We start from the raw sequence: 15,718 nt of genomic DNA, 5'->3' as shown, positions 1-15,718 counted from the left end.
TTTACCTTCCATATCATCAAGCTGATCAATCCATAGACTGGTGGGATGTACCGAAGCAGTACTCACCCAGGGCGGGACATAGAAATCCCTGACCTCAACACTGAAGCTCCAAACCGGGCCTCCGCCCGTGCAGCCACAGTCAAACGGTAATGCTTGGAGAATGTATGAGCCGAAGCCCACGTTGCCGCCTTGCATATCTCTTCCAAGGAGACGGATCCGGCCTCTGCCATCAAGGCCGCCTGAGCTCTCGTGGAGTGAGCCTTCAGCTGGATAGGCGGCACCTTCCCCCGCGGCCACATAAGCCGCTGCAATGGCTTCCTGGACCCATCTTGCCACTGTAGGCTTAGCAGCCTGCAGACCCTTACGAGGACCTGCAAACAGGACAAACAGATGATCCGATTTCCGGAAATCATTGGTCACTTCCAAGTATCTGATGATGACTCGTCTCACATCCAGATATTCAAGAGCGGAGTACTCCTCTGGGTAGTCCTCCCTACGAAAGGAAGGGAGACAGAGCTGCTGATTCACATGGAAGCGAGAACCAATCTTGGGCAGGAAGGAAGGCACTGTGCGAATAGTCACTCCTGCCTCAGTGCACTGCAGAAAAGGCTCTCGACATGAGAGCGCCTGGAGCTCGGAAACTCTTCTGGCTGAAGTGATAGCCACCAAAAAGACTGCTTTCAACGTCAGGTCTTTCAGAGATGCCCTCGACAAGGGTTCCAAAGGCGGCTTCTGCAATGCTCTTAGCACCAGGTTGAGATTCCACGCAGGCACCACTGAGTGCAGAGGAGGGCGCAGGTGATTAACTCCCTTGAGAAAGTGCACCACATCTGGCTGCGAAGCCAGGGAAGCACCCTTCAGGCGGCCCCTGAAGCAAGCCAGAGCCGCTACCTGGACTTTAAGGAAACTGAGCGACAGGCCTTTCTCCAGACCTTCTTGCAGGAACGCCAACACTGAAGAAATTGGAGCAGTGAAGGGAGAAAGTGAGCCTGCTTCACACCATGCTGCAAAGATACGCCAAACCCTGGCGTAAGCAGTAGAAGTAGAGCGCTTCCTCGCTCTCAGCATAGTGGCGATGACCTTGTCTGAGAAGCCCTTCTTCCTCAGACGCTGCCGCTCAATAGCCAGGCCGTAAGACCAAAGGGAGAGGGATCCTCCATCACCACGGGACCCTGATGTAACAGGCCCTGCTCCACTGACAGCCGCAGAGGATCGTCGACTGAGAGCCTGAACAAGTCCGCATACCAGGGACGTCTGGGCCAATCCGGACCCACCAGGATTACCCTGCCGGGATGCTTTGCCACCCGGTCTAGCACCCTGCCCAACATGGGCCAGGGCGGGAACACAGAGGAGCTCTTGTGTCGGCCACTGTTGGAGAAGAGCATCTACTCCCAGGGATCGAGGGTCCGTCCTCTGCTGAAAAAGCGCGGCACTTGGCCATTGGCCGATGACGCCATCAGATCTAGGCTCGGCTGGCCCCAGCGCTTCGTGATGTCCAAGAAACGCCTGAGTAGATAGTTGCCACTCTCCGGGCTCCAAGGTATGGCGACTGAGAAAGTCCGCCTTGACATTCATGACTCCGGCAATGTGGGCCGCTGAAAGCTGCTCCAGGTTCGCTTCCGCCCACTGGCAAAGACTCATAGCCTCCTTGGCTAGAGGGGCGCTCTGGTACCTCCCTGGCGGTTGATATAGGCCACAGCTGTGGCATTGTCCGACAGGACCCGTACAGGCTTCAACACGAGTACCGGGATGAACTCCAATAACACCAAGCGAATGGCTCTGAGTTCCAGGAGGTTGATAGACCACTTGCCTCTGCAGGAGACTAGAGCCCCTGCGCTGTCCTTCCCAAGCAGTGGGCTCCCCAGCCCATCAAAGAGGCGTCTGTCGTGACGACAATCCACTCCGGGGTCACCAGAGGCAATCCTGCAGACAACTTGTCTGTCTGCGTCCACCAGCTCAGCGCCTTGCGCACTGCTGGGTCCACGGGAAGGCGCACAGCATAATCCTCCGACATCGGAGTCCAGCGCAGCAGCAGAGATAGCTGTAGTGGTCTCATATGAGCCCTGGCCCAGGGCACTACTTCCATCGTGGCCGTCATAGAGCCCAACAGCTGCACGTAGTCCCAAGCCCGAATAGGAGAGGCTACTAGGAACTAGTCCACCTGAGCCTGAAGCTTGACAATCCGATTGTCTGGCAGGAACACTCTGCCCACTTGGGTGTCGAATCGAACTCCCAGATACACCAGGGACTGAGTCGGGCGCAGCTGGCTCTTCTTCCAGTTGATGATCCAGACCAGGGAGCTCAAAAGAGCAACTACCCGGTCCATAGCTTTGCCGCACTCTGCATAAGAGGGGGCTCGGATCAACCAGTCGTCCAGATAAGGATGGACTTGTACTCCTTCCTTTAGCAGGAAGGCCGCTATGACCCCCATTACTTTGGCGGAGCAGTAGCCAACCCGAAAGGGAGGGCTCTGAACTGGAAGTGTCGTCTCAGGACTGTAAAAACGCAGAAAGCGTTGGAGAGGAGACCAGATGGGAATATGCAGGTACGCTTCCTTGATGTCCAAGGAAGCCAAGAACTCTCCTGCCTTCACTGCCGCTATAACAGAGCGGAGAGTCTCCATGCGAAAGTGCCTCACTTTCCAGGCCCGATTGACCCCTTTGAGGTCGAGGATAGGCCGGACAGAACCTCCTTTCTTTGGAACCACAAAGTAAATGGAGTAACGTCCCTTGCCAATCTGATTTTTTGGCACCGGAACGACCGCACCCAGGCGGATCAGGTTGTCCAAGGTCTGCTGCACTACCACAGCTTGACCGGAGACTTGCAGGGAGAGAGTACAAACCCGTCTCTTAAGGGTTGGCAGAACTCTAGCTTGTAGCCGTCTCTGATGACTTCCAGCACCCACGCGTCTGAAGTTATAGTGGTCCACTCGCCCAGAAACGAGGACAGCCGTCCTCCAATCTGCACTGGGGCGTGGACCAAGGCCCCGTCATTGGGTACGAGACTCTGGGGAGGACCGGAGGGAGCACCTCCGGGACGGCGGTCTCTGCGAAAGGAATGCTGCTTGGGGGAGAAATTCCTCTTGAAGGAAGAGGGGGCAGAGGAACCCGACTTGCCCGGGCGGTATGGAGGTATCGGGACGAGTACTAACCCGAGCCCTGACCTCTGGTAATTTCTTGCCCTTAGACGTGCCGAGATCGGTCACGATTTTGTCCAGCTCGACCCCAAGAGCAGCTTGCCTTTAAAAGGCAATCTAGCCAGGCGGGATTTAGAGGCGTGGTCAGCAGACCAATGTTTCAGCCAAAGCCACCGCCGCGCAGAGACTGTCTGAGCCATGCCTTTAGCTGAGGTTCTCCAGACATCATACAGCAAGTCTGCCAAATAGGCTAAGCCCGATTCCAGGGCCGGCCAATCAGCCCTCAAGGAATGATCCGAGGGGGAAGCCCGCTGCACCATAGTCCGGCACGCCCTGGCCACATAGGAGCCGCAAACTGAGGCCTGCAAACTTAAAGCAGCTGCCTCCAAGGACGACCTTAAGGCCGCCTCCAATCTTCTGTCTTGGGCGTCCTTTAGGCCGTGCCACCTTCCACCGGCAACGCCGTTTCTTAGTCACCGCAGTGATTAAAGAATCCACGGTAGGCCACAGATAGGCCTCACGTTCACTCACAGCCAAAGGATAGAGGCGGGACATAGCCCTAGCCACTTTAAGGGCTCGTTTCCGGGACATCCCATTGAGCCGCAATTAAGGTGTGCATGGCATCATGCACGTGGAAGGTTCTAGGCGGGCGCTTCGTCCCCAGCATAATGGCAGAGCCAACAGGGGCTGAGGGAGAGACGTCCTCCGGAGAGGAAATCTTCAAAGTGTCCATGGCCTGTAACAACAGGTTGGACAAATCCTCTGGGCTAAAAAGCCGCGCTGCAGAGGGGTCATCCGCTCCATCCGAGCGGGGATCTATCTCCTCCAAGGAATCCGCAAAGGATCGTTGGGAGACCTCAGACACGCTGCCCTCATCTACATCGGAGGAGACAAAAGTCCTCCAAGGCCTGGAAATCAACCCGAGGGCGTTTACCTCTGGGAACCTCAACCTCTTTATCAGAAGAGGGAGCAGGGGCAGCGTTTTGCATGAGGAAAGCCTGATGCAGCAGCAAAACAAACTCGGGGGAGAAACCCCCCAGACTGTGCACTTCCGCAGCCTGGGCAACAGCCCTAGACGCACTCTCAACCGGCGCTCGCAATAGCGGGGGAGAGACATGCTGCGCATCCAAAATGGCGTCCGGCGCGAAACTCCGTGAAGGAGCCGCGCGGGAAGAACGGCGCTTAACTTTAGCCGCTTTTGTGCCGTCGCCCAAATTAAGGGCGTTCATGGCATTAATGTCTCCAACCTCAAGGGCGGCCCCGAAAGAAGCCGTCCGAGCCGCGTGGCCGGCCAAGATGGCGGAGGCGAGGAGCGGGGGATGGGCGTTTATGGCGGGAAAAAACCGCCACGCTGGAGGAACGACCGGGACATTCATCGGTCACTAAACTATCACCCATCAAGGGCGAATCAGGTTGTAAAACCCCCGCATCCCCTCTAGAAGCGCTCCAGCGATCCGGGGAGCGACCCTTGCGCCCTCGCCCTCCGACGCCATTGCCACGAGGAGAAGAATCGGGGAACCCACCTGCCGCTATAAAAAGGTAAAATTAACCTGCTTGCCGCTCCGAGCTGTAACGAACTGGGTACCCAGTGAGTAGCTGCAATGAACGTTTAAAGAACGTCGAATTAAACGCCTTTAAAGACGTTAAAATTTTTTTTTTTTTTTAACGGAGCCAGCGGGAGGGGGGAGAAAAGGAGGACCTGGCACCACCAGGTTTGCACTTGCTCAAAAGAGCCCTCAACCCCAGGCCTCAACAAACCTAAGGATTAGGCTTGGAGGCCTAGCCAGAGCTGCTGCTGGTGTGTGACCACACCTGCTGAGATAGAGAACATACTGGGGAGTTTCCGGCAGCACATGACCACATATAGGGAGGCAAAAAGTTTGCTCTCTATCTCCACCTGCTGTAGAATGGACACAACCCACCAGTCTATGGATTGATCAGCTTGATGATATGGAAATACTGAAATGAATGAATGAACTTAAACAGCGAGCATTTCCTACCATCTCTTTAATCTCTCTCTCTCTCTCTTTTTATTTATGCACTAGTGAAAAAAAGGCCCGTTTCTGGAGCCAATGAAACGGCGCTAGCAAGGCTTTCCTGTGGCCCCCCCCGACCCCCCCACCGTCGTCGATGTTGGTGAATTGTTCCACCTTCCGCCCTCAACGTCATAACGGTTGACGCGAGGGCAGGGCCCAGAGACTGTGTTTTTCGAGGCTTCAGAGCTTCGAACATACGAACCTTGGCTTCAGTGACGTCAAGAAGCCAATAGAACGTTGAGGGTGAGTTTTATATATATAGATATGCAGATAGCAGTTCAGTAGTGGGAGGGGATATCTTGTGCTGAGTGTCAACATGCACACTTATCTGCCCACTGAGGAGAGAGATGTGAACACAGTGTAAAGACCACTTTAATCTCAGAATAGTACTGTTCCTGGAGATGAGCTTGACAGGGGCTGGAGTAGCTGAAATACATAGAGGAGACCTTCACGGTCATACTACTGAGCCCACTTGTTAAATTCTGACACTACTTTCGGAGTGACAAGGTCACCAGAAAGAGAATATTACCTTGGCATGGCAAGAGTAGCCAGGACATGTCTTCCAGGTGATGATTCTTCTAGCTCCCAGTGTGTATGCTCAGCAGGCTTGGAATAGGATTAGGATGGCTGCTGTTGGTGATCCAGTCATTAGGAATGTAGGTGGCTGACTTGCGTCTGAGAGGATCACTTGGCAATTTCCCTTCCTGATTTTCTTTTACATAAACATAACATTCTCTGCTTGCCTCCCCACCTTCTGCACCTCTCCTATGTGGCAGCAAGGAGGTGCAATCCCAGCTGCTTTCCAGCACAGGAAGGACACTACTTCAAGTTGTGCATTCCTCAGCTGCTTCTGGCCCAGTATATCTGCTTTATAATACACAGATTGGGGAGGGGGGGCTCCCCCTCGCCAGAAGCAGAGAGAGAAGCGTAACTTGAAACAGAGCTCTCCTGCTGTGCTGGAAGCAAGCCGGGATCTCGTCGAAGCAGGGAGAGATGTGCTAGCCATTATTGGTGCTGGTTGCTTGATTCCTTGGAGAAACAGGGAATCCTACGGAAAGAGATCGATTTTGAAGGCCCTCCCAATGCCACAGAAATCACTGTGGGTCCTGCTGATAACACATCTGGTTAGTTCTTCCCAACCCTGGCTTCAACTGATAAATCAGATTTTCTTACTTGTTTTTGTGTCTTGACTAGATTGTAAGTGCCACAGTACACAGACTGTCTATATGTCTCTGATCATTGCTGCATATGCCTGGTAGCATTATATAAAATGATTATAAATATCTCATCGAAGGGCTTCATCCCTGTGTGCATATTGAAGGGAGGGAAAACATGGCAGAAGGACCAGGGCTCAAAATGTCTGATTGAGGAAGGAGCCAACAGCACCCAGAGTCCTGAATATCCTGTTAGATCTTTCTCCTCTTCCTTTGCTCATCAAGTTTCAGGGCATCAGGTTCACAGGCTGATGTAATAAAGAGCAGAAGCCCCACTAAGCTCTGCACATTATGGCTGCCCCATGCAGAAGGGAAGTTTAGAACACCAGAAATCTGTGCATAAGGACTTGAACAGCTCACTAAATCCAATAGTAATGAAGATATTAGTTAATCAATCCTGAATGCCAAGAAGTAGGGATCGGGACGTCAATAGCACAGTTTTCCAACGCTGGGCTTTAACACAGTCTGAGGAGCAGTAAAATCTTAGCCCATGCTTCGGAGGTTAGCATTAGTGAGATCTCCTGCCTGTATTTTTCTATTTTCAGCAAGCATGAAAGACCTGCAACTTTTTTCTTGCTTTGAAAGTGATGGGTCAAAAGAAGAAAATGAGGAACTGAGGCGACTGTCTTGCCAAATGCAGGGTTAAAAGGGGGACGTGCTGCCGCTATGAAATGAAGGATAAAGTGCTCAACTGCAAAAATGTAAACAGTATACCAATAATATTTATGCATGGAATAATTCTAGACACACATGCACTTGATGTTTGCTCGACTCCACGTGCTGGTACAAAGTTTCTGTGCATGAAATATTGATTCTACTGCTAACATACGTTTCCATGGCAATAGGCAGGCTCTCCCTTGTTTGTGGGCAAATTATTTGCATATGATTAGGTTATAGCATTGAGTACAAACTTACATTTTTACATGAGAGGAGAAACTCTGAGGGACAGTCAGAGCACATCTCCTCAACTTCACCTTTCCCTTGCCTCAGAAAGGTGGCAAGGAAACAGCAGCAAAAAGACAACCAAAGCAAGATGTCACTTGCACCTTGAGAGACAGGAAGTCGAAGGTGACTGGAGGGAAACTGAAAACTAGAGGCGATACTTACAGTCCTTATTGTCTATTACATGCTATCGAGTTGATGTCGACATGGTGACCCTTTGGATAGCTGCCCTGAGCTGTGTCAGTCTTCAGTCGGGTGGCTAATCGTTTGACAGAGTGTCATCCATAGCTGCTGTTGCAATCAGTCCATTACAATGGCCAGCCTTCCTCTTTTGCGCTGACCTTCATCTTGTCACGCATGTCTCTCTCTCTTAGATCTCTCTCCTCACATGATGTGTCTGAAGTATGAAAGTCGATCATTTGTTCTTCCAAGGGAAAGCTTAGGTTTGATCTCCTCCAATAGTGATTGATTTGTTCTTCAAGTCTATAGTATTCTTCACCAACACCATAATCCAAAGTTATCGATTTTCCCCGTCTTGCTTCTTCACTGTCCTACTTTCACAACCATATGACTTACTGAATACCATAGCATATAGATCCTTAAAAAGGGCAGGCCAAATATGTTTATGTTTAATAAAACTTGTTATAGATCACATATTCTGAGGAGCTAACCAGTTTACAACAAAAAGGCTAAAAACAAAGTCAAAACGAGAATGACAATTTAAATAGGAAGGATACATACATTCATTCCAGATCAACCATACTAGGTAGAAGTTGCTGCACTCCAGGGACACTGGCAGTCATTTTTGAAGAGCTATTCACATTTGAGATGTGCATAAATTGGTACTTAACATTTATCCAGGGCTACGGGGAGGGGGGGGGGGGGAACAAAATTCCCTGGGCCTGGCCTCCAAGGGGGAGGCTGGTACCAGCAAGATTCTTTCCTACTTGCCTGCTTCAGGGTCTGTCTCTCTCCTCCTCCTGTTGTGCCAGAAGCCAGATGATTGTATTAACGCGATAACCTGAGTCACCTGGGTCATCGCGGTAATGCAATCATCCAGGTCCCTGCACACAGGCGCAGGAGACGACAGTCCAAGGGAGGAGCAGATACAGGAAGGTAAGGCAGCAGAGGGAGTGGGGTGGCAGCCCTAAATGTGAGGGGTGGCTCGAGTGGTGGGGGGGGGCACGACCAGTCAACAGTCCTGCCCCGGGCAGGGTTGCATCTCTCGGCGGCCCTGCATTTGTCTAGCATAAACGTCGTAAGTTCCCAGTTACAAGCAGGATAAGCATGTCTCAACCTAATGGCATGCAAATGGCAAGGGGTGTGTCTTAGCGTGTTTTCGATGGGACAAAGTCACGCCCAGAAAGATAATGTTTATTCCCCATCTCAGGAGCAGAATAAATGTATAAGCCCAGACACCTGGACATGAGGAGGTACACCTGCTAAGTTCTGGCAAGGTGCTGGTTTGGGCAGAGTGAAGGCTGTACTTATCTCCTGCCCAAACTGACACCCTGTTAAAGCATGTTCATGTGCCCATTCCCACACAGCATGCCCCCGGTACTAAGCATCTCCTCAATTGATGGCTCCCGTAATCTCTAGTGGTAGTCTCACAAAACTACCTCCTGGGGTCCACCTTCAATAAAAGGCTGGGTATGAGTGATACAATGAGCTTGTCTGGGGCGGGGGAAATTGGAGAAGAGATGAACCGTCTTTTGTCATCGACAACCAACGTGTGTCCTTGTTCATTTCAAAGACTTCTCCACCTTCCCACTGTCGTTTGCCGACTATGCTCTTACGTGAGATTCTTTTCGGGTTTTTTTTGCTTCTTGTAGGGGAGGGGGAACAGCTCTACAGAAGGCCCCCTTATACTGAGGGGAGGGGGTTCTGATACCAGGGGGTTATCAGAAGCTACCTGTGTAGGTTTTACAAATGGCAGTACACATGTTTGTGCTGCCATTTGGCTGCTATTTTGCGCACACACATTTAAACCCTAGCAGTGTCCTCAACAATTTCTTAGATGTTTACGGTACAAAAATAGCTCCTCCTTCTGTGTAAGGATTGCACCCTTAGCTTACATGTTTCTCACCTACCTTAAAACTTTTTTTCCCAGGACGGGGATCTGTGAATTTTAGACGGGTGGCTAAATGTGCAGACCTGCTCTTGCAAAATATATAACATTTTCTACAAGTTTTCACTGTCCACATCGATATTCACCCATACACGAACTATCTACAATGGCCGCTGAATATCTATAATCTATTAACCACATACCATTCACTACCCTTATAGTGAAGAACTTTAACATTGCAAGATCCACTAAGCAATAAGTTGCCTGCCACAAGATGAAAAGTATCCCTCTTCAAAACCCCAGCAGCAACACCATTAAGCACATTAACGAAATGAGTGGAGCCCCAGATAGTCCTAAGATATGGGCTATTTTACTAAATTGAGTGCAGTGCAACTGAAGAGGGAAGGAGCAGTAGTCAAAATGCCAGAGCCTACTTCAGGGCTTCCTAAACCTGTCCTGGAGAGCCTGCATCCAATTGGGTTTTCAGGATCTCTACAATGAACATGTCTAAAAATCTGTATATTCTGGGTCTCTAATATATGTAGATTCCATTGTGGAGATCTGGATGTGAGATACCTAGGAGAGGTTTGAAAATCCCTGTCCTACCCACTCAATGCACGAGATAACTGCCTGCCTCAGGATAGGATGCTCACAGAGCACTCAGAAGCAGTTTCTTTCCAAGACTGGTGCATTATGGTTATAATCAGTAGCTGCTTTTGCTATTTAACAGTACTGGTGGGAAAAGACCATCAGACCAGATTTTATTTGAAGCTAACAACCTCCCCCCCCCCCCACCAAAAAAAAAAAAAAATAGGGCCTTTTCACTTAGAAATGACAACTTAGGCAACAAACTAAGAAACAATTCTACAGCCACTGACCCAAGCAGTGCCAATAGTATCCGAGGGGGCACACGGAAAAATGCAGCGCCATATTAAATGCCATCGGTGACTCAGTATTAACACTGACAGAGAATGAAATCTACAGAGTACATGAACAGGGCCTGGACTGACTACACACCTTGTTACGTTTGCTTCCAGCCTTCACTGTAAATTTCAGAAATTTTTCTCCCATGTGCTTAGCATGCGAGCTATTGGAGAAAAGATCCCAAAACCATTCCGCATCTTCAGTACTGGCAGCACTCGACTTAGATCTTGCAAACTCTCAGGTTATGCTCCAGTGCAGGATTTCCAGACATGGAGTGGAAGGAGGGGGTAAGCAAAATTAGCTGGAGGAAAGGTTCTAAATTGCAAGTCAGAAGGAAAACATGACAGATATGTATCTATTTGAGTCAAAGGCCCAGAATTAGGATGCCCTTCAGGACTAAGTGTCTGTCAGCCAAGGGTATGGCTAGCCCTCCAATTTGGGGGGGCAATGCATTCCCCCCCCCCACACACCCCATGCAAGCTAGCCATACCTTTACTGCCAGCCGAGGCCCTGCCAGTCAAATATAGTGCCTCCGCTTCCCTCCTTCTCGGCTGCTTCCTTCCTGCAGAAGTCAGCGGCACCAAATGGGTTCATTCAGGGCATATGACAGGAATAAACCACACTTGTAATATGCTGGGAATGACCTCTATCTCTCAAATTTACTGCTAATTTGTGCCAAAGGCATTCAGAGAATGTAAAATGTACAGAGAGCACGTGAAGGTATATTTTTAAGTTGTTTTTTTCTTGTCTTTTTTTTTTATTAACAAAAAACCAACCCAAAAACATAGCACCCAATATAAAAGGAGGTTATTGTTGTATTGTTTCTGCCACATTTTCTTGCTGATGATCTTCTGTCTCTCCACAGAGCATAAAAGTCATTTGTTACTGACACTTGTATTAGCAATGGCTTTCTTGGGTTTCACTTTACTACTGAGAGCAGTTTTCCAGCACTGAGCTGTCTAGTGATAAGCAGTAAGTTCCCAAAAGAGACATGTCTTTTTTCCAGTGCTATGTACAGTAACACAGTCTATCAAGTACCAATGACACTGCTTGCCCTCCTCCCCCTTACAATTTCATTCATCATTCAGGCTCATTCCCCACCTATTACTTCATCATGTGCACTACAACTCCACTCCAAACCTGATCCCTCTTGACACCATTCTAGTACAGACAACACCACCAGTAATAAGTTAACCAATTGCTGAGCCTAAAAGAAAGAAGAGCTGAGTAGCTCCATAGAAAGCGGGCCTTGAACCAGTCAGGTCTTGTCTGCTCACGAGAGGAATTCTGTCAAAGCATTAAAATAAACATTCAAAGTGGATCCCATCCAAGACGGGGGAAAAAAAAAGACACACAAGCCAAGGATTTTATGCTATTCTCTGGAAGGGTTCCCCATCTGTGAAGAAAATGCTGAAACAGCAAAGCTTCCATTAAAATTGAGGAAGAAAGACTTAGAACTGGAGAGTCTGTGAAGCAAAAGGGTCAGGGTCCAGGGTAATAGGAAATAAATCTCACAACCATCCCTCCACCTCCAATATAAATATACAGTTTACACATTTACATCACTCAGCACAAGCTAAATATCTAAATAGGTATGACTGGGAATTAAAAAAAAAAAAAAGAAAGAGAGAATATAGCCGACAGGCATACTTCACTGCTGTAAATATTGTACAAGAAGGAATGATGCTGAAAAAGGGAAAATTCATGAGTAACATAAGGAAGGAATCTGGACACACGAGCGTGTCTTTTGTTGGGGGGGTGGGGGGCGGTAACTATTCAAGAAGGCCCGGACAAGCACAGAGGGTCTCAGCAAGTCGAAGTGAGGTTAAAGCTACAAATCAAGGACAGTCTTCAATACTGACATGGGCCTTTTGGACCTTATGTACCACCTAGTCTTCTCTTTAAACACCAGATCCTCAGCCACCCACTCTCACAAACTTACGGATCCCCACATTAATACCAACCCCAAAACACTGCACTTCTTTAACTACCTCATATAGCCATACTCACAAAAATCAGCTCCAGCAAGCTCCAGCATCCCCCAATGCTCTCAAATCCGCAGCTTTACCCCCTCCTCCAATAAACAGACCCAGACCAGAACGGCAAACTGAAAGCCCACACAACCTCCCCTCAATCTTCAAAGCAGATCCGTTCACAGACCCCCCCCCCCCACCCAAAAAAACAAAACAACCAAATCTTCTGGCAAACCTCAACCCTCCCAAACCCAACTCCTTGTGCCCCCCCCCCAGGCCAAGCCTTCTCTGCATCCTTCCCCCTCCAGTCCCTATGCCCGCCCTCCCTCACCATCATCTCGGTGGAGGCACAGTTCGAAGGCAGTGGGTCTCAGCGGCTGCAGTGACGGCTGCAATGATCAGTCGAGCACGGTGGGGACGATGGCCGAGAGGCGCACAAAGGCCGAAACTGGGACTGCCGTCAGCACAAGCTACAACAGCTGCTTGGAGCGCTTCATTCCCAGACGCGCGGCCCAGACACTGCCTGACGTCACGCCCCTCCCGGTGGGCCCCGCCCCTCCCGGTCTCCTCCCAGCCAATCCGCGGCCGCTCCAGTCCGGGGCGCTTCCCAGATGGTCCCCGACTCCCCGTTTGTAATTGTAGGGCTCCGTCCGCTCCGGGAGTTCGTGCGCGCGCTCGCCTGCCCGCAGCTAGTCCTTAGGGTCGGGGACTGTGGAGCTTTAGCAGCCCCCTCTTAGTGCCTCACAACCATCTGCCGGGCCCGGATTATTCTGGTGTTCGTGCAGAAAGAGGCCGCAGGATTAGGGGGGATACAAAAACAAAACATAAAACACATTCCTGCCGCAGAGCGCACGAAGAACTGAACTGTTCTCAGCCGTCTTTCCAAAGCAAAACAAAGCCAAAAAGTCACGTATGCCAGAAAAGGAAGCGGAAGTAATGTAGAAATGCAGAGGTCCGCTTGACTGCCAGCCACTGCTGCTGCCCGATAGGGAACATAACATCGGCCTGATTCAGACATAGTTATATTCTGTGCGCTAATAAGGGGATTTAGTGGATTAGAGCACAATGCTGTTAGTCCTGCAGCAAAAGCAATCACCTATGTTCTTCCTACATACATGACATGCGATTGCGAACAATCAGCTATCTCCAGCAGCGATCATGCCATTTAAACGTGTAGATAATGAACCAAAATTCTCTCTACGCTCCTCCGTACGTATTTAAAATACAGGAATATTGGGAAAGGATTTCCCCCTTTATTTTTTTTTCTTCTTCAGTAAATGAAATTGAGCACAATCTCCTCTCCTCTACCATGCAACAGTCCCTGAAGTTAGCGGTAACCGTAAGCAGTACCCCGTATTCCAAGGACCTTCTGTACCATGCACTCTCAGTACCCCTCGATCTGCTGCAGTGCAAAAGGACTTGCACCAAGGAGGTTAGATTGAGAAGCCGTGCAGCGTTCCTGTATCACTTGAACGCGGCAACCCCGTTATCTCCAAAAACAAAATCTTTCTAGCGGTTCTAGCAAACACAGAACGAATGCCAGCTGAGTCATAGCGGTATTCAGTAACCTCAGCTATATATCCTGAATCCTGGAAGAACATTAATAGTGCGATTATCTTTAAATTACCCATTTGGCCACCATACATGTGCCTCTTGAAAACACATACTGAAAATCCAGCCAACGAAATTCTCCACCCATAACATTTCTCTTTTAAACTCTCAGTAGTAGGCTAGATCACTGAATCGAAAATATATCACTCACACTGTACTGCATAGAAGAGCAGCCTACAACTATAAAACCTTTTTTTTTCCCCTCACACTAAAACTATTCTATGGAGAACTAGCCAGTGGGGGGAAATATCTTTTGATACCCCTTCCGTTTCAGTGCTTTGTCTAGGCTAGGAAGGTTTCCTCCATATAAGTTCCCTAGTGGGTTAGTTACAACTGCTGGGAATTCAAGAAATGTGACTGAGCTCCAATTGGTTAAATCGATGTGGTAATTGTCTATTGCACCAACTGGGAACAAGGTGCGATGTTCGAAAAAATGCTTGGAAGAGCACATACCCAGACCTCCAGCCCGAGTTAAATGTATAATACAGGGGAAACCTGGTAAAATACCTGACTAATTGCATCTCGAATACTTAGTAAGTAGGACAGCTTAGCTGGCAACAGTACTACATATGCATAGAAACATTAAAATAACCTAAGTATACAGGTGGGCAAATACTTGATATAGGTACAACATGGTTCCTACACAGAAGGGAACAGAAGGATTTGGAAGTCCATTTAAAGGAACCGAAGTGTATGTCCTATAAAACAAAACAAAAAAAAAGAATACCAAACATAACTACAGAATGCATAGCAAGGTGGACGCCACAACTGCCAAAGTCAATGAAAAACAAAAGCAGCAGGCACTGCAGTGGGTTAAATAATAAATATTTATTTACATGCCATATACAGTGCTTTGATTCTAGCAGCGAGACAGCAAGTCCAAATAGCAGAATGCTGCTGCTTTTGTTTGAGCTGCACATGGGGAGACATCACAGGAAGTGAGCATGGGAAAGGACAAGAGTATGCACAGCATACACAACATAAGAAAAGCTAAAAGGCAACAGCTGGAATTTGCCTTCCTTGGATTATGCCACATGGCTGATAAAGAACCAATAAAGTAGGTTTTACCACTCAGCTAAATAACCAAGTGAAATTTACCATTCAGTTAATCCAAGGGATTCATATACTTATGCCTGGCATAGACTTCCTGGACCTATACGTCTAGCTGTATCTCTACCTGTTTTCAAATCTATGCTGAAAACCCACCTTTTCACTGCTGCTTTTAGCTCCTAGCCACAATTGCCCTCCCCTTGTCCCTTCCTCCCTTCTCACCCATTACTTCCCTCACCCGTAACTGTCTGTCTGTCTGTATATTTAGATTGTAAGCTCTTTTGAGCAGTTAGTGCTGCGTGTGTCTGGTAGCGCTATACAAATAATAATAATAATATACTGCCTTCCCCTTCTGTTTACAATAGTGGAATGGTTTGCCCAAACACCAGCTGTGAAATGGAGTCACTGCACCCAAGCTGCTTTCCTGAAATCTGAAGCAGCTGCAGACTGAGGTACTCTTATATCCAAAGACTAACTCAGATGGTACTAGCACATATTTGAAACATTGCAGGCCCACTGCTGTCAGGTGGCATTACTTTCTCCAAAGACTAGGACGACAGTAAATTCTCACATATTGGTGACATCATCCAACAGTGCCCTGGCACAAACACTGACCAGCATTCTTGCAGCCCTTGGCGACACCATGCTGTGCAGGTGCCTTTCTGCCCAGTGTAAGTGTGTGGGACCAGCAGTCTTGTTGTACCTGCAGAGCTGATAAGTCATCTGTGCCAGCACTTTTGTGCTTCTTTCATGGAGTTTTTTCT

General features: G+C 48.9%; 1 protein-coding gene across 2 annotated transcripts in view; it reads right to left on the bottom strand.

Annotated features, from left to right (window-relative positions):
- NCKAP5L (NCK associated protein 5 like) overlaps positions 1-12,784 on the bottom strand; it is a 99,568-nt gene extending 86,784 nt beyond the window's left edge. For both annotated transcript variants that reach the window (XM_030196842.1, XM_030196844.1), the window contains exon 1: positions 12,625-12,784. The gene's annotated coding sequence lies outside the window, so the exon portion shown is untranslated. The remainder of the gene's footprint in view (positions 1-12,624) is intronic.
- Between the last annotated feature and the right edge of the window lie 2,934 nt (positions 12,785-15,718).

Source organism: Microcaecilia unicolor, chromosome 3 (assembly GCF_901765095.1).
Source record: "Microcaecilia unicolor chromosome 3, aMicUni1.1, whole genome shotgun sequence".
Classification (NCBI taxonomy): domain Eukaryota; kingdom Metazoa; phylum Chordata; class Amphibia; order Gymnophiona; family Siphonopidae; genus Microcaecilia; species Microcaecilia unicolor.
The sequence above is the reverse complement of the archived record's forward strand: the minus strand, read 5'-3'. Positions and strand labels throughout refer to the sequence as shown.